The following is a 12,534-nucleotide window of genomic DNA, read 5'->3' on the forward strand; positions in this document are numbered from 1 at the left end:
TGGAGGAGGCTGTTATTTTTTTTTTAATAGGTGTACTTTCACCAATTTGCTGATAATTCATTGAAAGTAGATGATCGGTACAATTGCTGCCAATGCATTTTTTAAAGCTGTATTGTCATGAGTCAAATTTGATCATGTTAGGTTCTTGCATAGGTCCTATAGCATTGATAAGTTTCCACCCTCTTTCCTACATACACACATCTCTCCTGCATACACACAACTCTACTACTATCACACACGCAATTTTCCGAAATACACACACAACTCTCCTCCATACACAAACACAGTTCTAACACATATAGCTTTTCTACAGCTTTGAAGTATGCACTCACACCTCTGTTACATACACGCACTGTTTTGCTACATACTTGTACACAGCTTTCTTACATACACCAACAGCTCTCTTATATACTCATGCAGCTCCACACACACAAACACTTATATATATATATATATATATGTACACTCATCCATCGTATACATTACCACATCTTGAAATTCCTTCCAGGAATGTGACTGATCACATGACCTGAAAGGTTCAATGGCTAATCAACAACTTTGTTTGATTGGGACCCTATCCATGCCACCTCACATATCAGGAGTGTCGTTCTTCTTTTCATAAAGAGGTCCAAGGGCTAGTTTTGCAGAAGTTTTTTCAGCTACACAGGATGCGCAACATCCGTGCAAGTCCTGGTGACTTTCTCCCCTGCACTGCACCGATCAGATAGATCAGTGTGGGGCAGGAGAAAGGAGAACAGTTCTTTCAGTGATCATGAAGGATGCTGTCAGTGTTTTCCTCCATCAGAATAAGCAGCCTCTAGACTGTAAGAAACACACACATTTTAACATCATTTTGATTGTCTAAAATTTACTGCAGCTAAAAATTACATTTGGTTTACAATGCATTTTGCCAGATATGTTGTCACTTGTCAAAGCTAAGAATTTTACATGCTGGGTTTTTTTATGGCACATTTAGCACTGATAAGTTGTCACACTCTTGCTTAATATGTTAACATTCTGTCTGTAAACTGTATATGCATAGCTACCTTTTTGAAGCAATATTGAGATTTACTTAAGAACGTGGGGCCCAATAAATACCATCAATGGTGCCCAGTCCAAGAGATGGTGGATCCTATAGGTAAACACCACCTCATCATGCACTAAAACTTACTAAAAAAAAAAAAGATGTGAAGTTCACACATATAGAAAATGGACATTTTGTGAATACATATTACACGTATTGTAAAATAGATAGAGCTCATATGTAGAGTTTGTTTGATAAACTTTCCTACTACTTTGTCTAAATTAGAAGCAAATTGGTTGAACATTACTTCTACCTAAAATGGCAGAAAACGCACCTATCTTGGTGATGGACAGGACAGCTAGAGGGGATATGGAGGAGGCTGTTATTTTTTTTTTAATAGGTGTACTTTCACCAATTTGCTGATAATTCATTGAAAGTAGATGATCGGTACAATTGCTGCCAATGCATTTTTTAAAGCTGTATTGTCATGAGTCAAATTTGATCATGTTAGGTTCTTGCATAGGTCCTATAGCATTGATAAGTTTCCACCCTCTTTCCTACATACACACATCTCTCCTGCATACACACAACTCTACTACTATCACACACGCAATTTTCCAAAATACACACACAACTCTCCTCCATACACAAACACAGTTCTAACACATATAGCTTTTCTACAGCTTTGAAGTATGCACTTACACCTCTGTTACATACACGCACTGTTTTGCTACATACTTGTACACAGCTTTCTTACATACACCAACAGCTCTCTTATATACTCATGCAGCTCCACACACACAAACACTTATATATATATATATATGTACACTCATCCATCGTATACATTACCACATCTTGAAATTCCTTCCAGGAATGTGACTGATCACATGACCTGAAAGGTTCAATGGCTAATCAACAACTTTGTTTGATTGGGACCCTATCCATGCCACCTCACATATCAGGAGTGTCGTTCTTCTTTTCATAAAGAGGTCCAAGGGCTAGTCTTGCAGAAGTTTTTTCAGCTACACAGGATGCGCAACATCCGTGCAAGTCCTGGTGACTTTCTCCCCTGCACTGCACCGATCAGATAGATCAGTGTGGGGCAGGAGAAAGGAGAACAGTTCTTTCAGTGATCATGAAGGATGCTGTCAGTGTTTTCCTCCATCAGAATAAGCAGCCTCTAGACTGTAAGAAACACACACATTTTAACATCATTTTGATTGTCTAAAATTTACTGCAGCTAAAAATTACATTTGGTTTACAATGCATTTTGCCAGATATGTTGTCACTTGTCAAAGCTAAGAATTTTACATGCTGGGTTTTTTTATGGCACATTTAGCACTGATAAGTTGTCACACTCTTGCTTAATATGTTAACATTCTGTCTGTAAACTGTATATGCATAGCTACCTTTTTGAAGCAATATTGAGATTTACTTAAGAACGTGGGGCCCAATAAATACCATCAATGGTGCCCAGTCCAAGAGATGGTGGATCCTATAGGTAAACACCACCTCATCATGCACTAAAACTTACTAAAAAAAAAAAAGATGTGAAGTTCACACATATAGAAAATGGACATTTTGTGAATACATATTACACGTATTGTAAAATAGATAGAGCTCATATGTAGAGTTTGTTTGATAAACTTTCCTACTACTTTGTCTAAATTAGAAGCAAATTGGTTGAACATTACTTCTACCTAAAATGGCAGAAAACGCACCTATCTTGGTGATGGACAGGACAGCTAGAGGGGATATGGAGGAGGCTGTTATTTTTTTTTTAATAGGTGTACTTTCACCAATTTGCTGATAATTCATTGAAAGTAGATGATCGGTACAATTGCTGCCAATGCATTTTTTAAAGCTGTATTGTCATGAGTCAAATTTGATCATGTTAGGTTCTTGCATAGGTCCTATAGCATTGATAAGTTTCCACCCTCTTTCCTACATACACACATCTCTCCTGCATACACACAACTCTACTACTATCACACACGCAATTTTCCGAAATACACACACAACTCTCCTCCATACACAAACACAGTTCTAACACATATAGCTTTTCTACAGCTTTGAAGTATGCACTCACACCTCTGTTACATACACGCACTGTTTTGCTACATACTTGTACACAGCTTTCTTACATACACCAACAGCTCTCTTATATACTCATGCAGCTCCACACACACAAACACTTATATATATATATATATATATATGTACACTCATCCATCGTATACATTACCACATCTTGAAATTCCTTCCAGGAATGTGACTGATCACATGACCTGAAAGGTTCAATGGCTAATCAACAACTTTGTTTGATTGGGACCCTATCCATGCCACCTCACATATCAGGAGTGTCGTTCTTCTTTTCATAAAGAGGTCCAAGGGCTAGTCTTGCAGAAGTTTTTTCAGCTACACAGGATGCGCAACATCCGTGCAAGTCCTGGTGACTTTCTCCCCTGCACTGCACCGATCAGATAGATCAGTGTGGGGCAGGAGAAAGGAGAACAGTTCTTTCAGTGATCATGAAGGATGCTGTCAGTGTTTTCCTCCATCAGAATAAGCAGCCTCTAGACTGTAAGAAACACACACATTTTAACATCATTTTGATTGTCTAAAATTTACTGCAGCTAAAAATTACATTTGGTTTACAATGCATTTTGCCAGATATGTTGTCACTTGTCAAAGCTAAGAATTTTACATGCTGGGTTTTTTTATGGCACATTTAGCACTGATAAGTTGTCACACTCTTGCTTAATATGTTAACATTCTGTCTGTAAACTGTATATGCATAGCTACCTTTTTGAAGCAATATTGAGATTTACTTAAGAACGTGGGGCCCAATAAATACCATCAATGGTGCCCAGTCCAAGAGATGGTGGATCCTATAGGTAAACACCACCTCATCATGCACTAAAACTTACTAAAAAAAAAAAAGATGTGAAGTTCACACATATAGAAAATGGACATTTTGTGAATACATATTACACGTATTGTAAAATAGATAGAGCTCATATGTAGAGTTTGTTTGATAAACTTTCCTACTACTTTGTCTAAATTAGAAGCAAATTGGTTGAACATTACTTCTACCTAAAATGGCAGAAAACGCACCTATCTTGGTGATGGACAGGACAGCTAGAGGGGATATGGAGGAGGCTGTTATTTTTTTTTTAATAGGTGTACTTTCACCAATTTGCTGATAATTCATTGAAAGTAGATGATCGGTACAATTGCTGCCAATGCATTTTTTAAAGCTGTATTGTCATGAGTCAAATTTGATCATGTTAGGTTCTTGCATAGGTCCTATAGCATTGATAAGTTTCCACCCTCTTTCCTACATACACACATCTCTCCTGCATACACACAACTCTACTACTATCACACACGCAATTTTCCAAAATACACACACAACTCTCCTCCATACACAAACACAGTTCTAACACATATAGCTTTTCTACAGCTTTGAAGTATGCACTTACACCTCTGTTACATACACGCACTGTTTTGCTACATACTTGTACACAGCTTTCTTACATACACCAACAGCTCTCTTATATACTCATGCAGCTCCACACACACAAACACTTATATATATATATATATATATATATATGTACACTCATCCATCGTATACATTACCACATCTTGAAATTCCTTCCAGGAATGTGACTGATCACATGACCTGAAAGGTTCAATGGCTAATCAACAACTTTGTTTGATTGGGACCCTATCCATGCCACCTCACATATCAGGAGTGTCGTTCTTCTTTTCATAAAGAGGTCCAAGGGCTAGTCTTGCAGAAGTTTTTTCAGCTACACAGGATGCGCAACATCCGTGCAAGTCCTGGTGACTTTCTCCCCTGCACTGCACCGATCAGATAGATCAGTGTGGGGCAGGAGAAAGGAGAATAGTTCTTTCAGTGATCATGAAGGATGCTGTCAGTGTTTTCCTCCATCAGAATAAGCAGCCTCTAGACTGTAAGAAACACACACATTTTAACATCATTTTGATTGTCTAAAATTTACTGCAGCTAAAAATTACATTTGGTTTACAATGCATTTTGCCAGATATGTTGTCACTTGTCAAAGCTAAGAATTTTACATGCTGGGTTTTTTTATGGCACATTTAGCACTGATAAGTTGTCACACTCTTGCTTAATATGTTAACATTCTGTCTGTAAACTGTATATGCATAGCTACCTTTTTGAAGCAATATTGAGATTTACTTAAGAACGTGGGGCCCAATAAATACCATCAATGGTGCCCAGTCCAAGAGATGGTGGATCCTATAGGTAAACACCACCTCATCATGCACTAAAACTTACTAAAAAAAAAAAAGATGTGAAGTTCACACATATAGAAAATGGACATTTTGTGAATACATATTACACGTATTGTAAAATAGATAGAGCTCATATGTAGAGTTTGTTTGATAAACTTTCCTACTACTTTGTCTAAATTAGAAGCAAATTGGTTGAACATTACTTCTACCTAAAATGGCAGAAAACGCACCTATCTTGGTGATGGACAGGACAGCTAGAGGGGATATGGAGGAGGCTGTTATTTTTTTTTTAATAGGTGTACTTTCACCAATTTGCTGATAATTCATTGAAAGTAGATGATCGGTACAATTGCTGCCAATGCATTTTTTAAAGCTGTATTGTCATGAGTCAAATTTGATCATGTTAGGTTCTTGCATAGGTCCTATAGCATTGATAAGTTTCCACCCTCTTTCCTACATACACACATCTCTCCTGCATACACACAACTCTACTACTATCACACACGCAATTTTCCAAAATACACAAACAACTCTCCTCCATACACAAACACAGTTCTAACACATATAGCTTTTCCACAGCTTTGAAGTATGCACTCACACCTCTGTTACATACACGCACTGTTTTGCTACATACTTGTACACAGCTTTCTTACATACACCAACAGCTCTCTTATATACTCATGCAGCTCCACACACACAAACACTTATATATATATATATATATGTACACTCATCCATCGTATACATTACCACATCTTGAAATTCCTTCCAGGAATGTGACTGATCACATGACCTGAAAGGTTCAATGGCTAATCAACAACTTTGTTTGATTGGGACCCTATCCATGCCACCTCACATATCAGGAGTGTCGTTCTTCTTTTCATAAAGAGGTCCAAGGGCTAGTCTTGCAGAAGTTTTTTCAGCTACACAGGATGCGCAACATCCGTGCAAGTCCTGGTGACTTTCTCCCCTGCACTGCACCGATCAGATAGATCAGTGTGGGGCAGGAGAAAGGAGAACAGTTCTTTCAGTGATCATGAAGGATGCTGTCAGTGTTTTCCTCCATCAGAATAAGCAGCCTCTAGACTGTAAGAAACACACACATTTTAACATCATTTTGATTGTCTAAAATTTACTGCAGCTAAAAATTACATTTGGTTTACAATGCATTTTGCCAGATATGTTGTCACTTGTCAAAGCTAAGAATTTTACATGCTGGGTTTTTTTATGGCACATTTAGCACTGATAAGTTGTCACACTCTTGCTTAATATGTTAACATTCTGTCTGTAAACTGTATATGCATAGCTACCTTTTTGAAGCAATATTGAGATTTACTTAAGAACGTGGGGCCCAATAAATACCATCAATGGTGCCCAGTCCAAGAGATGGTGGATCCTATAGGTAAACACCACCTCATCATGCACTAAAACTTACTAAAAAAAAAAAAGATGTGAAGTTCACACATATAGAAAATGGACATTTTGTGAATACATATTACACGTATTGTAAAATAGATAGAGCTCATATGTAGAGTTTGTTTGATAAACTTTCCTACTACTTTGTCTAAATTAGAAGCAAATTGGTTGAACATTACTTCTACCTAAAATGGCAGAAAACGCACCTATCTTGGTGATGGACAGGACAGCTAGAGGGGATATGGAGGAGGCTGTTATTTTTTTTTTAATAGGTGTACTTTCACCAATTTGCTGATAATTCATTGAAAGTAGATGATCGGTACAATTGCTGCCAATGCATTTTTTAAAGCTGTATTGTCATGAGTCAAATTTGATCATGTTAGGTTCTTGCATAGGTCCTATAGCATTGATAAGTTTCCACCCTCTTTCCTACATACACACATCTCTCCTGCATACACACAACTCTACTACTATCACACACGCAATTTTCCGAAATACACACACAACTCTCCTCCATACACAAACACAGTTCTAACACATATAGCTTTTCTACAGCTTTGAAGTATGCACTCACACCTCTGTTACATACACGCACTGTTTTGCTACATACTTGTACACAGCTTTCTTACATACACCAACAGCTCTCTTATATACTCATGCAGCTCCACACACACAAACACTTATATATATATATATATATATGTACACTCATCCATCGTATACATTACCACATCTTGAAATTCCTTCCAGGAATGTGACTGATCACATGACCTGAAAGGTTCAATGGCTAATCAACAACTTTGTTTGATTGGGACCCTATCCATGCCACCTCACATATCAGGAGTGTCGTTCTTCTTTTCATAAAGAGGTCCAAGGGCTAGTCTTGCAGAAGTTTTTTCAGCTACACAGGATGCGCAACATCCGTGCAAGTCCTGGTGACTTTCTCCCCTGCACTGCACCGATCAGATAGATCAGTGTGGGGCAGGAGAAAGGAGAACAGTTCTTTCAGTGATCATGAAGGATGCTGTCAGTGTTTTCCTCCATCAGAATAAGCAGCCTCTAGACTGTAAGAAACACACACATTTTAACATCATTTTGATTGTCTAAAATTTACTGCAGCTAAAAATTACATTTGGTTTACAATGCATTTTGCCAGATATGTTGTCACTTGTCAAAGCTAAGAATTTTACATGCTGGGTTTTTTTATGGCACATTTAGCACTGATAAGTTGTCACACTCTTGCTTAATATGTTAACATTCTGTCTGTAAACTGTATATGCATAGCTACCTTTTTGAAGCAATATTGAGATTTACTTAAGAACGTGGGGCCCAATAAATACCATCAATGGTGCCCAGTCCAAGAGATGGTGGATCCTATAGGTAAACACCACCTCATCATGCACTAAAACTTACTAAAAAAAAAAAAGATGTGAAGTTCACACATATAGAAAATGGACATTTTGTGAATACATATTACACGTATTGTAAAATAGATAGAGCTCATATGTAGAGTTTGTTTGATAAACTTTCCTACTACTTTGTCTAAATTAGAAGCAAATTGGTTGAACATTACTTCTACCTAAAATGGCAGAAAACGCACCTATCTTGGTGATGGACAGGACAGCTAGAGGGGATATGGAGGAGGCTGTTATTTTTTTTTAATAGGTGTACTTTCACCAATTTGCTGATAATTCATTGAAAGTAGATGATCGGTACAATTGCTGCCAATGCATTTTTTAAAGCTGTATTGTCATGAGTCAAATTTGATCATGTTAGGTTCTTGCATAGGTCCTATAGCATTGATAAGTTTCCACCCTCTTTCCTACATACACACATCTCTCCTGCATACACACAACTCTACTACTATCACACACGCAATTTTCCAAAATACACACACAACTCTCCTCCATACACAAACACAGTTCTAACACATATAGCTTTTCTACAGCTTTGAAGTATGCACTTACACCTCTGTTACATACACGCACTGTTTTGCTACATACTTGTACACAGCTTTCTTACATACACCAACAGCTCTCTTATATACTCATGCAGCTCCACACACACAAACACTTATATATATATATATATATATATATATATATATGTACACTCATCCATCGTATACATTACCACATCTTGAAATTCCTTCCAGGAATGTGACTGATCACATGACCTGAAAGGTTCAATGGCTAATCAACAACTTTGTTTGATTGGGACCCTATCCATGCCACCTCACATATCAGGAGTGTCGTTCTTCTTTTCATAAAGAGGTCCAAGGGCTAGTCTTGCAGAAGTTTTTTCAGCTACACAGGATGCGCAACATCCGTGCAAGTCCTGGTGACTTTCTCCCCTGCACTGCACCGATCAGATAGATCAGTGTGGGGCAGGAGAAAGGAGAATAGTTCTTTCAGTGATCATGAAGGATGCTGTCAGTGTTTTCCTCCATCAGAATAAGCAGCCTCTAGACTGTAAGAAACACACACATTTTAACATCATTTTGATTGTCTAAAATTTACTGCAGCTAAAAATTACATTTGGTTTACAATGCATTTTGCCAGATATGTTGTCACTTGTCAAAGCTAAGAATTTTACATGCTGGGTTTTTTTATGGCACATTTAGCACTGATAAGTTGTCACACTCTTGCTTAATATGTTAACATTCTGTCTGTAAACTGTATATGCATAGCTACCTTTTTGAAGCAATATTGAGATTTACTTAAGAACGTGGGGCCCAATAAATACCATCAATGGTGCCCAGTCCAAGAGATGGTGGATCCTATAGGTAAACACCACCTCATCATGCACTAAAACTTACTAAAAAAAAAAAAGATGTGAAGTTCACACATATAGAAAATGGACATTTTGTGAATACATATTACACGTATTGTAAAATAGATAGAGCTCATATGTAGAGTTTGTTTGATAAACTTTCCTACTACTTTGTCTAAATTAGAAGCAAATTGGTTGAACATTACTTCTACCTAAAATGGCAGAAAACGCACCTATCTTGGTGATGGACAGGACAGCTAGAGGGGATATGGAGGAGGCTGTTATTTTTTTTTTAATAGGTGTACTTTCACCAATTTGCTGATAATTCATTGAAAGTAGATGATCGGTACAATTGCTGCCAATGCATTTTTTAAAGCTGTATTGTCATGAGTCAAATTTGATCATGTTAGGTTCTTGCATAGGTCCTATAGCATTGATAAGTTTCCACCCTCTTTCCTACATACACACATCTCTCCTGCATACACACAACTCTACTACTATCACACACGCAATTTTCCAAAATACACAAACAACTCTCCTCCATACACAAACACAGTTCTAACACATATAGCTTTTCCACAGCTTTGAAGTATGCACTCACACCTCTATTACATACACGCACTGTTTTGCTACATACTTGTACACAGCTTTCTTACATACACCAACAGCTCTCTTATATACTCATGCAGCTCCACACACACAAACACTTATATATATATATATATATATATATGTACACTCATCCATCGTATACATTACCACATCTTGAAATTCCTTCCAGGAATGTGACTGATCACATGACCTGAAAGGTTCAATGGCTAATCAACAACTTTGTTTGATTGGGACCCTATCCATGCCACCTCACATATCAGGAGTGTCGTTCTTCTTTTCATAAAGAGGTCCAAGGGCTAGTCTTGCAGAAGTTTTTTCAGCTACACAGGATGCGCAACATCCGTGCAAGTCCTGGTGACTTTCTCCCCTGCACTGCACCGATCAGATAGATCAGTGTGGGGCAGGAGAAAGGAGAACAGTTCTTTCAGTGATCATGAAGGATGCTGTCAGTGTTTTCCTCCATCAGAATAAGCAGCCTCTAGACTGTAAGAAACACACACATTTTAACATCATTTTGATTGTCTAAAATTTACTGCAGCTAAAAATTACATTTGGTTTACAATGCATTTTGCCAGATATGTTGTCACTTGTCAAAGCTAAGAATTTTACATGCTGGGTTTTTTTATGGCACATTTAGCACTGATAAGTTGTCACACTCTTGCTTAATATGTTAACATTCTGTCTGTAAACTGTATATGCATAGCTACCTTTTTGAAGCAATATTGAGATTTACTTAAGAACGTGGGGCCCAATAAATACCATCAATGGTGCCCAGTCCAAGAGATGGTGGATCCTATAGGTAAACACCACCTCATCATGCACTAAAACTTACTAAAAAAAAAAAAGATGTGAAGTTCACACATATAGAAAATGGACATTTTGTGAATACATATTACACGTATTGTAAAATAGATAGAGCTCATATGTAGAGTTTGTTTGATAAACTTTCCTACTACTTTGTCTAAATTAGAAGCAAATTGGTTGAACATTACTTCTACCTAAAATGGCAGAAAACGCACCTATCTTGGTGATGGACAGGACAGCTAGAGGGGATATGGAGGAGGCTGTTATTTTTTTTTTAATAGGTGTACTTTCACTAATTTGCTGATAATTCATTGAAAGTAGATGATCGGTACAATTGCTGCCAATGCATTTTTTAAAGCTGTATTGTCATGAGTCAAATTTGATCATGTTAGGTTCTTGCATAGGTCCTATAGCATTGATAAGTTTCCACCCTCTTTCCTACATACACACATCTCTCCTGCATACACACAACTCTACTACTATCACACACGCAATTTTCCGAAATACACACACAACTCTCCTCCATACACAAACACAGTTCTAACACATATAGCTTTTCTACAGCTTTGAAGTATGCACTCACACCTCTGTTACATACACGCACTGTTTTGCTACATACTTGTACACAGCTTTCTTACATACACCAACAGCTCTCTTATATACTCATGCAGCTCCACACACACAAACACTTATATATATATATATATATATGTACACTCATCCATCGTATACATTACCACATCTTGAAATTCCTTCCAGGAATGTGACTGATCACATGACCTGAAAGGTTCAATGGCTAATCAACAACTTTGTTTGATTGGGACCCTATCCATGCCACCTCACATATCAGGAGTGTCGTTCTTCTTTTCATAAAGAGGTCCAAGGGCTAGTCTTGCAGAAGTTTTTTCAGCTACACAGGATGCGCAACATCCGTGCAAGTCCTGGTGACTTTCTCCCCTGCACTGCACCGATCAGATAGATCAGTGTGGGGCAGGAGAAAGGAGAACAGTTCTTTCAGTGATCATGAAGGATGCTGTCAGTGTTTTCCTCCATCAGAATAAGCAGCCTCTAGACTGTAAGAAACACACACATTTTAACATCATTTTGATTGTCTAAAATTTACTGCAGCTAAAAATTACATTTGGTTTACAATGCATTTTGCCAGATATGTTGTCACTTGTCAAAGCTAAGAATTTTACATGCTGGGTTTTTTTATGGCACATTTAGCACTGATAAGTTGTCACACTCTTGCTTAATATGTTAACATTCTGTCTGTAAACTGTATATGCATAGCTACCTTTTTGAAGCAATATTGAGATTTACTTAAGAACGTGGGGCCCAATAAATACCATCAATGGTGCCCAGTCCAAGAGATGGTGGATCCTATAGGTAAACACCACCTCATCATGCACTAAAACTTACTAAAAAAAAAAAAGATGTGAAGTTCACACATATAGAAAATGGACATTTTGTGAATACATATTACACGTATTGTAAAATAGATAGAGCTCATATGTAGAGTTTGTTTGATAAACTTTCCTACTACTTTGTCTAAATTAGAAGCAAATTGGTTGAACATTACTTCTACCTAAAATGGCAGAAAACGCACCTATCTT

This window comes from Phyllobates terribilis, unplaced genomic scaffold (assembly GCF_046119375.1).
Source record: "Phyllobates terribilis strain yellow unplaced genomic scaffold, ASM4611937v1 Scaffold_9__5_contigs__length_417890890, whole genome shotgun sequence".
NCBI lineage: Eukaryota > Metazoa > Chordata > Amphibia > Anura > Dendrobatidae > Phyllobates > Phyllobates terribilis.